The sequence below is a fragment of the Malaclemys terrapin genome, chromosome 6 (genome assembly GCF_027887155.1).
Source record: "Malaclemys terrapin pileata isolate rMalTer1 chromosome 6, rMalTer1.hap1, whole genome shotgun sequence".
NCBI lineage: Eukaryota > Metazoa > Chordata > Testudines > Emydidae > Malaclemys > Malaclemys terrapin.
Window position 1 is genome coordinate 72210335 of NC_071510.1, and position 16723 is coordinate 72227057.

Here is a 16723-nt window from a genome sequence, read left to right on the forward strand (position 1 = left end):
CAGTGTTCTTTCCTAAACCACACATGGACCCGAGTCACCATAGCCTGCACACTCTGGATGTCCGAAGGGCCCTGGCGTTCTATTTGGAGCGAACTAAACCTTTCCGCATGTCGACGCAGTTGTTTGTTGCCATAGCTGATAGAATGAAAGGGCTTCCAGTCTCGGCGCAATGCATTTAATTGTGGATTCCAGACTGCATCCGCGCTTGCTATGAGCTTGCCAAGGTTCCAGCCCTGGCAATCACAGCTCATTCGACGAGGGCACAGGCGTCCTCAACAGCTTTCCTGGCGCACGTCCCAATCCAGGAGATCTGTAAAGCAGCCACCTGGTCATCGGTGCACACTTTCACAGCCCACAATGCAGTCAAGCAGCAAGCCAGAGATGATGCAGTGGTTGGCAGGGCTGTTCTTCAATCAATTGCTCCATGACTCTCTCCTTCTCCTATGGTAAGCTTGTGAGTCACCTAATGTGGAATGGACGTGAACAAGCACTTGAAGAAGAAAAAACAGTTACCTTCCTTTTGTAACTGTTGTTCTTCGAGATATGTTGTTCACGTCCATTACACTTCCCACCCTCCTTCCCCTCTGTTGGAGTCTCCGGCAAGAAGGAACTGAAGGGGGGTCGGGTCAGCAGGGGTATAGATGCACCGGCATGGAGGCGCCGCTCTGGCGGGCTCCCCTGCCAACCCGACGGGAGCCGCTAAGGGAAAAAGTTTCTGACGTCCATGCACGCGGCACATGCACATCTAATGTGGAATGGACGTGAACAACACATCTCAAAGAACAACAGTTATGAAAGGTAGGTAACCGTGTTTTCTCCCACTTGTCTATTAAGGCTCACTTGACCAGAGCCCAAGCAAAATCCTCAGCCAGTTTCTGAAATGTTCCAATATCTGAAATTTACGAGGCTGCTAGGTCGAGCAATACACTTATAGAGTATTTGTAAAGCACTATGCACTGGACCTAGCTGCTAGATCAGATGCCAAATTTGGGAGAGTGGTACTTCAATCTTTGATGTAGCAGATACTCCTCACTGCCAGGGTCCTGAGAGGATGCTGCTTGTCTGTCACTTCCCTGGGTTCACATCCCATCTCCCCCCTACAGGGGTTACATACATGTTCACAACAATACATAACCTTTGCATTTAATACAGTTGGCTCCAAAGATACTTAAACCTAATTCAATAAGGGTTTTTTCAAGGATATTGCAGGAAATTGCATATCTGTCACAAGGTGGTACCAAAATTCTGACAGAGTAAATCATATTTTAAAGGAGAGCATGTCTTGTGAATCATCCCACACCAGGGGTGCTGGACCAACTTGTATAGTGGGGATGCTGAGAGCCATTGAACCAAACTGTGAACCCTGTGAGCCACTAGGGGGTAGTATGCTTTCAGTTACTATGCTGAACAATAGCCTGGTTTAAGCATATCTCATAGAAAATTCAGATCTGTGTCCCTTTTTTTTAAAGACTATTCTTTAAAATGCCTAAATAAATTCCAGGGGCAAGGTGCTAACTTTTGCTTATATAGTTATGCCTGTATAGTAAAATACTGATTTAAAAAAATAGTTTACTTGTATTGGGCAATAATTTCCAAAAATGTGCTACCTGGCATTTAATATGGATGAGTTCTCCTGAAGAGTTGAGGATATGCAATGATTTGTCAGATAGTGAAATATTGAAGATTAACCATAAGCTTCCTTTTTTATTACAAGCCCAGTGAATGTTCCAGTTCCAACAGGGAAGGTTTTTATGCTCCGTGTGGCCTGTGCTAGTGTCTATTTGCTCTTGATCCTAATTCGTATGTAAAGGAAAATTAATTTAGCCATGCTTTGAATTCCAGAGCAGAAAGATCATCTTGGTTACACTCCAGAATTCGGAATTTTGAAGATGGTGGAGCCAATATGTTCAGCTAAAATCATAAACCGAAATAGCTACATGATTTTCATATTGAAAATTAGTCTAAATGATCTCAGTAGTACAAATAGAGGGGATCAGTTATATCTGTGGCTGAACTAATTTACAAGTTTATAATTCTAGGGAAACTATCACTGCATTGCCTTAGAAATTTCAAATATTAGATTGTAAAAATTGCAAAAATTAGAGATGGAAAAGACCTACTGGATCATTTAGTACAGTGCTTCTTAGCCGGTGGGTGTGATCGTAAGGTAGGCTGCAAGCAGGTACCCACTGGTAGAGCATGACCCAGAGGGGGAAGGGATCACACCACACCAGCTGAGTGGGGAAAAACTGGCAGAATCCTACTCAAATGCTAAGGCCCCACAGAAGCCAAGGAAAGGAGCAATTTGTTCCCTCCCACTTCCTTCCTCTGTTGTAGTTGCTTCCCTGTCCCTATCACCTCCAAAGCCACTCACAGTGGAGTTCTCATCTCTCAGCTCCTGGACAGGGATTAGTAAGCTTCTTCATACTGTAGAGTCTCTTGGAATTATTGCACTGCCCTGGAGCTGAACACTGTAAGTGCAAAGGAATGAATGGGAGAGAGAAGCAGCACCTCCAGCAGTGATCTAGTAGTCTAGGATTTTCATCTGTCCCATTGCAAATGCTGATTTGTTGCTAGCACTTCAGCCACTCAAATTTTCCAATACTTGAGTGGCAGAGCTCCCTTCCATTCTTTTGGAAGGTTATCATTCTAACATCATTTTCATTGTTATTTACTACTTTTTTTAATGCTTCAGCACCTTATAGAAAATATAGATAGACTCATTCCCTGCTCTTAAGATCTTGCAGTCTAATGGGGGGCATGGCACAGCAAAAGAAAGCTACATTTTTCCTAAAGTGAACTGGCCCTTCTTTGGTCCCACCTATGCCCTACCCCTCTAGTCTGCTCTCCTTCAAGCCCCCTTACAACCACAAAGCCACCAGCCCACCTACTTCCCAACATGGTTTCCCTAAAGTCCACAAGATTCAAACCAGCTCTCCAAAGCATCTCAGGAGCGAGGCCCCATGCTCTGCATTAAGATGAACCTAAGTGTAGTGGTGCTGTCCCCTGTGTTTGCAGCAACTCCCTCAGAAAGTCTGTGGCAGATTAAAGTCAGTTAAAAAAATTGAGGTTTCTAATTAATTAAATAAAAAAATAAATAATCCAAACAGCACAGTGTTCCTTGTTTCTTTTACTATACATTTAATTCATTTTCTGCTGCCCCCAGGCTTTCAGTGTGCTGCTGGTTTTTGTATCTAAACGGAGAACTGATGTTTAGAAAGTGCCAGGGGAAAGGTGGGTAGTGGGGAGCTGAGGCTTTCGGCCCTCAAACTGTGGAATGTAAGTTTGCTTCAGAGGCCATTGAGGCTTCTTTTATCAGATGGGATGCGTCTCCTCTTTCCTGCTCCCTTTTGAGCAGGGGATGAAGTGACTTTAAATTCACAAGTTAAGGGGGGCTTTGGATTCTTCATTCCCCTGCAGCCCTTTGATAGAAGCTAGCTGCCAAACTGGGTTCTGCCCCAATATCTGCTACTACAGCTGACAGAGAGCTACATCTCTATTTTTCTAGGGATGCTCCTGATTTCATACTCTTTTTTTGTTCCTTTTCATGTTTGCATGGCCCCTACCCAAGGCCATTATTTGAATACAATGGAATAAAGTAAGAGTATCCTTTTCCCGTGCTTAATTTGTAATGAAAGGAGGTGCTGGGGCTCAAACAATTTTTTTACTTTCATAACTGACGCAGTAAACCTAGAGGTGCTGGGCTCAGCCCTGGCACAAATTAAGCACTGCCCTTTTCCAGCCATACTGATGTATTTATTTTCTGGTCTTCAATTGATTTTTAGCTGCTATTTCGAATGTAGTGTTTACAGTCTGTCCCTGTTTTTCTGACTACATCATTAAGATGTTAATATTTAAACTGATGGTAAAATCATTGTAATTTGAGAAGTATGGGATTTTTAAACTGTCTACCATAACTAGAAATGGAACAAAATAATTAGGACAATATATATACACCTGTCCTCTTGTCATTGGCCAATAGTCAAACATCGCTGGCCTCGAGGGTATCAGACCATGAATGGGGTGATACTGGACTCCTCCCTATTGCTGGACAGATTACAACTGTGGCAAGAAACGCCTTCTTCAATCTTCCATTGACGGCATCCTTTGCTCTCAGACAAGGACCAATCCCCTGGGATCAATGCTTTCATCACTTTCAGGTTCGATTATTACAGTTTACTGTGTGGGGCTGAACATAATTGCCATACGTAGGCTACATCTCAAGCAACACTGACTAGCCTATTTCCTAAGCAACAAATTTGAATATGAGCACATCGCACTATTGCTTTGTGATCTCCTCTTATCCCCATTTGTTTCAGGAGCAAATTCCATAGGTGCCATTAGACTTGAGGATCAATAGCTGTTTACATTTCAAACCCAAATTTTTCATGGAAATACATAATATGATCTGCTATTTTAGTTTGTCTGATTAAAACGTGTTATGTGTTTTAGTTTGGATTGCATAGTTTGTATCCTTCCCAAAATAGCTTGATTCAGGTAAGTATAGGGTGGTGTTTTAAAATTATTAGTTCTAAATATTTTCTGTGATCCCTTCTTTAAGTAAATTTTAAAAATTGCAATGTCATAGGCACCTAGCACTTCAGTGGAGTTTGGTGAACCTTTTGCATTAGAAAGCAACATTAAAATGTTAACACCAAAGTATTGCCCTCAAATTCAACTTGGGTGGCCAAATGCCTAATTTCCCCTGGTTCATGAGTGGCTAGCAGAGCTAAGCACCTCCCTGAAACCCAGACTTACATCTCTGTGAGAGGGGAAGAGCTTAGAACACAGCCCTCTGGTTGGCATCTCCCATTGGCTAGTGTAGGCAGCTTCCCGCCTAGCTTGCTGGCTTTGTGTATCACAGTCTAAGGTACCTATCTCTCCCCAGGCATTGTACAGGGAGCCCAGGTGCCTAACTCTGCTTTGTGGATCACAGTGTTGGTCCTGTAATTTTATAGGTGCCTAAAAGTTGGGTGCTGTGATGCTCAGCACTGCAGCACCTAAGAACCTTCATGGATCTAGGTCTCAGTCCGCCTATTCAGCAGTTCCTTTTCAAATCATTTTTTATTGCTGCAAATGGGACTAGATTTTGCTGTTTGATATTCAAGTGCACATCAGCTAACTTGTAAAATCAGTTACTGCACTTTTGCACATGTTAATTTTACAAGATTTGCATATTGGTAAGAAGAATTGAGTTTGAAATTGTTAGGTTGTTAATCTTAATTAAATCAGATTGCAACCTTTTGGATTCACAAGCTCGTCTCTGAGCAGTGAGAAGCTATCATTGGAATCTTTACATTATTGTCAATGGAAGGATCATAATGGCTCTTGTAATATTGTATCTGACCAAGTCCATCTTATATGAAGTCAAGTGAGGAGTATCATATAGTGGGTGAATCGTAATTACTTCATCAGATTTACTCTGGATCTGAATGAACCACAGACTAAACAGGCTGTTAATGGAAGTGTTTTTTTCTTCAAATGCCCATTCCAGTGTTAGGAGCTTGTGAGCCAGATCCTTACTTGGTTTAAACCAGTCTTGCTTTATTTCTGCCTCTGTGTTTATATTTTTCTATTCAATTCACATTTTTCTAATATTCAGTTTGTGTTTTGTTACCTTATTTCCCCCAAATGCCCCCAATCCCCCTGCCACACACACACCCCGCCCCCCCCACCCCCACCCCCCACACACAGAAAAGCAAAGCATTGTGGTAAGGAACACAATATGGGCACACAGAAAAGCCAAGAAATTCAAGGCTAAGGCTCTGACTCTAATTGATGGTGGTATACTTACTAGATATTGTATTGCAGCATGCATTGAGACACTTACAATACCAAGGCACAACAGAGTGAGTTATAGCCACATTAGCAGCCTGAATTTCCTTGCCTTTGGTATCTATTATAACTGTACAATGTGTGTTTGGCAGTATTCTACAGGCAAGCCCTGGACTAATAGCAATGTCAATAAACCTGTAACTTTTAAAGGTGGCTTTTGGGACACAAAGCAAAACTCTAGATGAAAATTCAGATAAACAAATAGCTGAGACTGCTCTCCGCATTACTCCACAGCATTAATGAATAAGGCTTCAATCCTGCAAACACTAACATACATGCTAAACTTTACTACTGTGAGGAGGGCCATTTCAATCAACGGTGCCACTCACCGTAGCAAATTTAAGCATACAGTTTACAGGCGTGGGGCCCAATACTGTACTTAGCAGGAACTTTGGAAAGAAAGTGGAAAGACACCTTCCGAAGAATACTTGTGCCAAGTATAACCATTATTATATTATCTTCTCTTTCTTTATGCTGAGCATTGTAGTCAGCAGATTAAACTAGTGTATTTCTACTCTAGGGTGTGTGTGTGTGTGAGTGTGAGAGAGCGAGAGAGAGAGTGAGTTGTTTTTTAATCCTTTGAAAATAACCAATCTGTTTTCTGCTTTAGTCACTGAAGATACCTTTGTTCCTGATGAACTCCCACATGCTATTCCAGGGGATGGTGGCAAACAAGCTCTAATAAATGTATCCTTCCTGTGGCATAAATCTAACTTGATTAGGTTATTACCATGGCAGGCCTGATAATTTAATTTCTTTTAGGGTTGTGCAGAACTCACAACCATAAATACAAATGTTTAAATTGGGGTCATGAGTATCCAAAGGTTGTGACCTCATCAATGGAACCACCTGAGCCCAGCATTTCCCACTTCCTTCAACCCCTGTAGGCAATCGATTCAAAGTGCTCCTCAGCAAACCACCCTACTATAATTTTATCAGCATCACTGTCAGCCAGAGAGATACTGACAATTGGCCTCAGTGGCACCAATCCATCCTCTTCCTCTAGAGATGGCAACTTGGCATGAAATCCTGGTGGCAGGTGGGCTTAAAAGCCAAGTTGCAGGGTTCCTCTGTGCCAACCAAATTAGCCTCAGCTGGGGCAGAAAAGAAGTTATGCTATCATACCTCCCTAGAGAGGCTTTCTGCCTGGCTAATTTAAACTGTTTTTATTAGGACAAGCCTAAAGATAAAACTGAGTTTCTAAAAGTTTAGATCAATAATAGTGTATATTAATGAAAAGACCACTGTATGAATGGAACAGGCCATGTGTTGAGAATGTCCAAGGCAAAAATTTGTTCAACTGCCAATCTTTTGCTTTATAATCCCATCACTTGGTGCTTCCATCCTCCTCCTTTGTTTGGCAAGATGATTATTTACATAACATGAATAATGTGGTAGGCATTTTAACTGTGTAGAAAAACATTGTGTTCTGATTTGCTTACTACCTATCTATGTAGACAATATGCAGATATGAGGAAGTGACAAAAAGCTGCCTCAATGAACAGTAAAGTGTGGCACATTTCTTGTGGGTTTCATATTTGTTGTTGGCTTAAATTATGTTTTAAATTGTGGGAATGGGCAGGGAGAAGGGGATTGTGACTGCTTTCCTGAGTTGAGGAGTAGATAGCCACGTCAGCTTCCAGAAATTCCCTGAAATGATTGCTCAGGGTAAGGAAGGAACTAAATTAGCATTTTGAATCTCTAAATGAAAATCCTATTCTTGGTGTTTTGACAAGAAGTACCTGTGAATGAGATGGAGGAGGACAGGGAAAATATCCTAGTTAAAGTTAATAACTCAGGGTCAAGGATTGATTTTGCCTGAATCTTCTCCTGGAGATACTTCAGCCAGTACACCTGCTTAGGTACCCCCATGCCATGGCTGCTGAAACTGTTTCTCTTTCACTCACACAGCCTGTGTTTCCATGTGCTCTGGCTCTCTTTTGTGTGGGTGCTAAGCTGACAGTTCTCTTCAGTGGCCTGTATCTGGCCCTCCTGAGGGGTTTGATAGGTATCAGCTCAGAGCGCACACACAGTACCCAAGTACCGGGCCCTGTTGGTGAGATGCTTTTTCTCCCATCCACTTTGAGAATCCCTCCTCAGAGCCCCTGGAACTTTAGCCTGAGCTTGGGCTCTGAGCTGCTCATTAGCTGTGGAATAGTATCAGGACTTGGGCAGCTCATGAATGCCAACCACCAGAAATGTACTTACCTCTCTGACTTAGGGGCAGCCGAGTGGCAGTATTGAAAATATCAGTGGTGCCTAAATGATGGATTTAGCCATCTAAAGGGGGAGAGAGGCACCTAAAGACCTTTGCAGGTTTGGACCCTGCCTCCTTTTGAAAATTTTACCCTGAATCTAAAAATCAAGCAGCCATTCTATCCACTTTACATACTGATCCTTAACATTGAATTTCTGAGAACTTGGCTGGAGGCTAAATGACTCAAAATGAAACCTAAATTATTATCCAGGTAGTTGCAGCGGTATATGTCAGTTTTGCTAAATAGACAAGACAGACATCAGGTTGGAGTGGAAAAAGGCAAGCACTGGTGACGAGACTCACCCAAGGTCACAGCAGGTCAGGAGCACTGCTGAGAATACAGTCCAAGTCTCCTGAGTCCTCATCTAGCTCTCTGTCCTCTGGACCATAATATGAACGTTGTTATATCATGGTATGAATTCTCCTCTTGCTTGCTATAATTTTACCCACTGGTTCCCTTGCAAAACAAGTTGCTTGAGTAAGAAAACAAAGAGCTGTCACACAGCATGGGAATTTTTAAGTTATTGAATGAATCCTCTGTTTAGCACTGCCAGCCCAGTGGAGTTCCCCAGCATTAAGAGGGTCAATAGCAGCACAGCTGAACAAAGGTCCATTCAGTTCTTGTTTTATAATTGTAAAATTAGATATTTTACCATATAACCTAAGCCCAGATGTAGAAAGTGTCTTCACTTTTTAAAGCGCTCTATTCTCTATGTGAAGTAGGAACACCAATAGTGTTGAGTTTATCTAAGCTGATCGAAATTAAATGATAAAGCCACGGTGAAAACCAAATGTTGAGCCATAATCCAGGATGGCTGTTTCATGCTCTTTTAACAGTTTCATCTTATATCTCTGAATACTCAAGTTTTGTAGTAGGAATCTGTGATGTGGTTGGACTCACCACTCTGGCGCCTCCTGCCGGCTGTCATGGGAATTAGGTCTGCTCGCCAGGGCACCCTCCCCTGGTGGTGCCTCGATGCTGTCACTTTCGTTCCAGGACCCGCACCACTCCCAGGACTGCGGCATCCTCTTTAGTGACACTGCTCTCCAGCTGTGCCGTACTTTGTATTCTCCCCTTCCGGGGGACCTACAATCTCCGTCCAGCCACTAACTCAGTGACAATTACCGTCCTTTGTCATGCAGCCACTTCCCATGTTGCTCCAGCCCCCTTTTCTGCCCTTACCTCAGGGCCTCAGCTTGCAGGCCCTAGCAACCAGCCAGGAACTCTCTCTAGCTCCCCTAGTCCCTACTTGCAGCACTGCTTTGTTCCAAGTGCTGGCACTTCTTCCTCCTTCTAGGAACCTGGTCTTCTCCAGTCAGCTAGTGACCTCTGCTCTGCCCTGCAGACCTTCTTATATGAATCTGCCAGGACTTGATTGGCTACTCCTCTCAGACCCTTTCTAACTGGCTGCCTCTGGCGCAGCCTCCCTAGGGCTGCTTTTAACCTTTTTCTGCCCGTGAGGGGCAGCCGCCCCATCACAGAATCTTTTGATGATTTAAAATATGATTTAAATGATTTAAAATAACTCTGTAAAGAGGGGTATCAGTGATGGACACAATACGGCTTATTGAGATTAAAATATTCAGTACTGTGTGCTTCCTGAAAGAATTCAACTAGCCCAACATGCGTGGCTATGTAATTACCAGTCACCTAAGGCCTGGTGGACAACTTTAGTGTCCTGATATAGATATTTACTGATCTCTTTAAATACACACACATGCAGGTGGACTGAATTTCAAGAAGAGGTAACCCTTGCAGAGTTTTATATGCATAGGAAATGATGGTCTTCTAGAAGCTCCTATGCCTGGTACATGCAACCCACAATTTGATTGTCCAGTGTCTTGTTTTTTTGATATATGATCTTAGTACAATATCTGAAATTGGACCAACTTCTTTTGGTGAGAAAGAGAAACTTTTGAGCTTACAGAGAGCTCTTTTCAGGTTGGGGAAACATACTCAGGGCAGGTCTATACTACAGACCTATATCAGTAAAACTACGTCACTCAGGGGCATGAAAACGCCGCACCCCTCCGCTCAGAGCAGGGAAAAGAACAGAGAGCGGGGCAGAATGGAAGCTTGTAGAGGGGTATTGTTAGTAAGTTATAGATTGTTGTAATAAGCCATAAATCCAGTCTCTTTATTCAGTCCATGATTTTTAGTATCTAGCAAAATTATTAATTTAAGCTAACAGGCTCATCTTTTAAAGGTGTTGTGTAAATTTCCTTTGAGAATGAGGACTGAGAGGTCAGATATGGAGGGATTGCTTTGTGAAGAATGTTTACCCACAGGTGATGTGGTGTTTTTGTCTTTTATCATTTTCCTGTCTGAGTTCACCCACTCCACCCCAACCAGCTCCCTGGTAATTTAGGAGAGCTTCTGCCAGTGAGGTAGCTACCAGTGCTTGGGAACAGCCATATTCTGTACTCCGTGGGTGCTCTGGGGCTCAAGCCACTGTGTGGCAGATGGGAGAGGGTGGAGAGCAGTGGGCGGGTGAGGGCTCGGGGGAGGGGTTGGAGCTGGGGGGGGGCGGGAAGAGGCAGAGCAAGGGTGGGGCCTCAAGGGAAGGGGCAGTGCCTCAGGGTTGAGAGGGGGAAAAATAAAACTCAGCACCTATGCGCTCTACCAGTACCTCTCTGAATCTGCTCTTTTGTTCTATAGACTCTCGCCTTTCATTTTTTTTAAATTAAGGGTCTAGCTGTTATGGTTATGAAGAAAACTTCAAAAATTTGAACAAAAATGATCTAATCAAATGGTGTCAATGTGAGTCTGCAATGAGCCTGGAACAATAGCACAGCAAGCTATGAACTGTCCAGCTCATCTCAGTGAGATATCAACATTGAGGACTAATGATGATGATTTAGATGGCAGCATTGTTAACTAGCGCTTTCCTCATGTGAGAAGGGTGAGAGAGGGTGGGCTGGTCACAGATCGGCACAATGTACTGTAGTGACCGCTCATCTGGTGCTACCAGGGTGGTGGTTGGGTGGTACTGCCACGTTTTCCTCCCCCCTCCCCCATGAACCCAAGTCCAGGGATCTCAGCAGAGCCCATGGGTATTTGCAAAATGCACTGATGGGGAGCCTAGCGGAGCTCATCAAGCTGTACACTCTAAGGTGAGTGGGCTCAGTTGTGGTTTTGGCACATATGGGCAGACCTTATTTTGGGGACAGAACTTGGAAGAGTACCAGCCCCTTCCCCACCTCATCTGATTCCTGGTGTTCCCAAAGTGGGGGCTGGGCTGCTGGGTCCATGAGCTGGTCCTTGGGAATCTAGCCCAGTTCTCTCCCGTCTTCCATTGCTGCAGGTGCCTGGCATTCCCAGTACAGTGTGTGCTGGAGTCTGGGCCTGGTTCTTTGAGAATACTCACGCTCAGTTATGATTTTGGCATGCTGCCAAAGCTTTCCTGAGGAAGACAAGCAACAGAAGGGAAAGGACAGTTTTCAAACGTTTGTTCCCAAGAATAAAACGTCACTTAATGAGACAAAGATGAGGCACTTTGCTAGCCCACAGGCTTTCTCCCTGTTGAATTTTCAAAAGCCTGTTGCAAAAAGTGGAGATAAGCACTTTTGAAAAAAAGGGTCACACATCTTTTATAATGGAAGGTGCTAGACAGCCTAAGTATGGAGGAAACTGGTAGGAACCCCTCAAAATGTATACAAAAGCATGGGCCCTCTCCTCCACAAAGGGAGTTTTAGGGGTCCAAGCCCCAGGTTTTTGGTACCATTGTGATCCACACAACCCCTGTGTCACTGTTGGTTAATCCTGTAGGTGCCTAAATTTGCTTGGCACCTAAAGTTTTACTGTAAAAGTCTCCTAGATGCTTATGTCTGTCTCTGAGCATGTGCACTGCTTCCTCACTTTAGACATCTGTACGAATAGCTCATGCCTAAAATGTAGGACAATCCACAAATGGGGAAGCTAGCCGTTCCTCTGCCTATCTTGCCTGCAGCCCTATATCTGGTAGGTTGGGGTCAGAGCACACGTCCTTGCTCATGCCTCATTAGAAAAACAGGCTCAGGAGGTGATGCCACCCCTTTTATAACTTTTAGCCTAGAAACATAGGAGACCCATCTTCAATTCCCTCCTCTGTCTGAGGGGGGCAAAAGGAATTGAACAGAGGGCACTTGCCTGCCTAACCACAGGACTATGGGATAGTGTACGCTGGGGCTCCCTCACTCGCTACTGTTTCACATTGGATAAATACTTAAATAGTCATTTAAAACTGAGCATGAGAAAGCCTCTACAGGCTGGGAGGTAGGGCCCAGTTCCCTTGCAGATGGGGGACTTGAACCTGGGTCTCCCACATCCTGGGTGAGTGTTCTTACCCAGGGATTAAAAGCTATAAGGGAGGTAGTACCACCTCTTCTGGCATTTCTTGCAGGAATGGCTTAGATGCCTAAACCACTTGACTCCAGAAGACAGTTCCTGGATGTGGCTCACAAGCAGAGCCAGGTGCTTTCCCTGCAGCTCAGATTTTAGGTGCTTAACTGCATGAGAGGGATAAGGCTTAGGATATACCTCTTTTGTCAGCATCTTGTATTGGCTCGCTTAGGTGGCTCCCCACCTAGCAAACTGTTTTTTTTTTTGTTTTTTTTTGCAGGGATCCCATTCCTAGGCTGCCTGTCTCTCCTTGTGCATTGTACAGGGAGCCTAAGCACCTTTGTGGAGCCCAGTGTTATTCCACTGATTTTTCTCAGTGTCTAATAGTTAGGCATTGCAATGCCTATGACTCTTTGTGCTTCCAGCTCACAGATTAACAAGGTGCTTTACAAACCTAGGGCTAATCTCCACTAGAAGAGCAACATAAGTGCACTGATGCAGCTACGTTGCTGTAGTATGGCTGGTGAAGACACTCCATGCAAACATGTGAGAGCTCTCCTTCAGCATAATTATTTCACGGCCATAAGAGAGCGTCTCCTGAGGACATAGAGCCGTCCACAGCCGGGCATAAATTGGTGCAACTTGTATTGCTTGGTGGGGAGGGGGAGAGGGGTTGACTTTTTCACACCCTAAGCAATGTAAGTTATATCAACATAAATTGTAATGGAGACCTGCCCCTAAGCCTATGCTGACTGGCTAGGCCAGTCCCTGCACTCAGGCAGCTCTCAGTACAAACCTAGCAACCCTGGATATTGCCATCTCCTAACACTTTATAATCTAAATCTGATGCAAGAGGTTGTAGGAATTAACATTGGAAAGAAGGGAGCAGGGATGGATACAGCAGCTTGGTTTGGAGGGATGGGTATTTGCTTCAACGGCAGCATGATGGGTAACACAAAACAGTGAGGCACATTAGACAAAGCTAATTGTAAAGTGCTGGGATATTTAGATTTAATACTAGGTTGCAATTTATACCTATCTTATGTGTCTTAATCCTTACCTCCTCCATCCCTCTCAGTCTCACTTCCCATACAACCAACATTACTGCCCCATCTCTTATTTTCCACCTCTTGCCCCACTATCTAGTTTGCCTTACTCTCACAGGCCTCAGCTTGGGCCAAGGGCTTTCTCCTGTATGTACATGGAAATACACAATATCCTCCCATTGTTTCTGGTTTCTTCATATCTATCTGGGGAAAGGAGGCCCTAATGCACACACATTCCCAAGACACTGCCTTTTCTCCTCCATGGAGAAACCTCCAGGGTGTTAAGGTACGGACCACCCTGCCCCCATACAATGTAAAGTGAACACCCATTATTACCTACAATCCATGGCTGATGCCTTGTCTACCGGTTCATTCTGCAAAGCTAGTGCTGTTCAGAGGCAGTTCTTGAGCCATACTGAAAAATGGCATATCCCATACAAAAACCCAGAAATGTGGCAATGTGAGCGCAGGTATCATTGTTCCTTTTGTGTTCTTTACATAGTTTGTACACACAAATTGTCATAAAAGTAGCATCGGTGATTAAAAACAATCCCTGAGACTAACACTTAAAATTGCATATAGTGAAGGGGTTTTTTAATACGTGGTTAATGGCTCTGTATATTCAAGGGCTGTAATCCATTTTACCTGTTCCCTATTGATTCTCTAATTAGCAGAATTTAGTCCCAAAGTAATTTACAAATGAATTGAATCAGATCAGATGTGATTAGTTTCTGCCAGTATTATAATAAATGTCTGCATAATTTTAGCTTATTGTGTGTCTGGTACTAACACAAATTATCCTTATTTTTGAGATGGAGGGAACCTAGCAGCACATTAAGAAAACTGATCAAAACACTGAATAGCTAAAATCAAGTCATCAACATGCATCTCTGAGCATTACACAGGCTAGGTCTACACTACCCGCCTGAATCATCCGGTAGAAATCAATCTCTCAGGGATCAAATTATCACGTCTCGTCGCGGGGTAAGTTGGCTCCGATAGGTCGAATTCAGCTACACTATTCGGGTAGCTGAATTTGCGTATATTAAATCGACCCCCCCCCCCCCCAGTGAAGACCTGCTCCTAGATTAGTTGCAGCGTTGTTGTAGCCATCTTAGCCCCAAGATATTAGAGAGACAAGATCAGTGAGGTAATATCTTCAACTTTGGTTGGTGAAAGAGAAGATTTCAGGCTACTCAGAGCTCTTCAAGAGCTCGTCTCGCTCACCAACAGAAGTTGGGCCAATATAGTAGTTCTCAACCTTTCCAGACTACTGTACCCCTTTCAGGAATCAGATTCGTCTTGCATACCCCAACTTTCAACTCACTTATAATACAAAAGTGACATAGCACACTGTTACTGAAGAATTGCTTACTGTCTCATTTTGTCTGTATGAAATTTCAGTTTGTACTGACTTCACTAGCGCTCTTTATGGAGCCTGTTGTAAAACTAAGCAAATATCTAGATGAGTTGATGTACCCCCAGAAGACCTCTGTGTACACGCCTGGTTGGGAACTACTGCAATAGAAGATATTGCCTCACCCACCTTGTCTCCTTACATAGATGACATTTTTTAATAGAAGTCTGGTGAAAGGGAAGGAAGTGCTATTTCTGAGTTGAGACATGAATACATACCAAAACCATCCCAACACAGGAAAACAGTTACAAAATGCATTTATGAAGACAGACGAGTAGCAGGCTGGATCACACGATTGGAAACTGGTGAGTATCCAGGAGTTGTGGCAAAAGATTTCTATAAGCCTGTCTACTGATGGAACTCCCACTGTTGCAAATCTCAATGATTAGTCTGGTAGTTTGAAAGTGGCTTTTTTTTTTTAAAAAAACTAACTCAGCAGGAAGGTTACAACATTTCCAGGCCTCAGAAGCCATGAATAAATATGCAATACACAATCAACAACATATGCCCATTTAAATAACTTGGGCTCTATTTACCAAAAAGATCATTGCTCTCTTGTACAATGAGATGAACTAAGGTGCTCAAGCTAAAAAGTTTAACCACAAAGGGGCCATAGCCAGTGTGTTTTCAGGGACATGGCCTTGTTCTTGGAACTTACTTTCTCTCTTGCTCCACAAGAACCACAATCTGTTGAGAGTCTACACAGTGCAAGGCTTAATTTATCTTACCAAGCTTTTTGGGAAGTGGGACAGGGAAGATATTCTTATTACAGAAGCACCCAAAGGCCTCCACTCAGAAACTATTGCATCAGGTGCTGAATGTACAGTTAAGACACTGGAATAGGACTAAATCTTGGGTTCTCTGCCTGTAGGGCCTATGGAAAGTCACTGTGCCTTAGTTTCTCTATTTGTAAAATGGAGATAATGTTTCTCTCACAATGTTATGAAGATAAATCAGCATAGGTTTGGGAGATCTCATGGTGACAAGTGCTACAAAAAAGCCCATGCTTAATATTTAATCCTATGAATAAACAATAGCATCCAAGACACCACACATTTTGAAAAATCCAAGTAAGTGCAAAGGAAAAACAGTGGCTATTTTCAGTTTAATTAAGCTTTGGTACAAGTTAAACTGCTGATGTCTTATGTATGACCCTCTACAAATCTAGCAGTGGTAAATCATGCACATTTGCAACTATACTCTAGTGATGCACCTGTTGTCCTGCTGTACACAGTAGTGACACATGTACATTTAAAGTCTCCTCCATCTATAGCTCTTCTAAATGGGGCATCTGCCACCTATTAAATGTTACTTTTCAGCCCTAGTGAGTAGTACCAGAAGATGGATATTCACTTTTTTTAATGCATCAAATATAACCAAGCTTGGTGGGGGTGGGGGCTTGGTGCAACATATTTTTAGACTTGCATCTAATATATTATGTTTTCATGACTGTTTAGTAAATCAGTTTCACAGAATATCATGAACTTATGTAAAAGTTAGAGTTGTACATTTTGTAAATGTCAACATCCATATACAGTTAGTCGTGGATTTTCTACATCTTTCAAAGGTTCTCCTGATTTGGGAGACATTGCATAGCTGCAGGATAGGAAACACTGATGGAATTGATAAATCTTTCTCAAAACAGAAGCAGCAAAAGGAGACCACTGGATTTACAATTTGCCAAATGTCTCCACACAGTGCAGGGGAAGAGTACATAAGTGAGATGCTAAGTGGATGTTTCCGGAGATCCGCTGCCACACACTATCCACTCATTTAAATTGGCCTGTTTTGCCATTACTGGTTATAAATTTCACTACACTTGCTAATTTATTTGCCTCTTATAAATT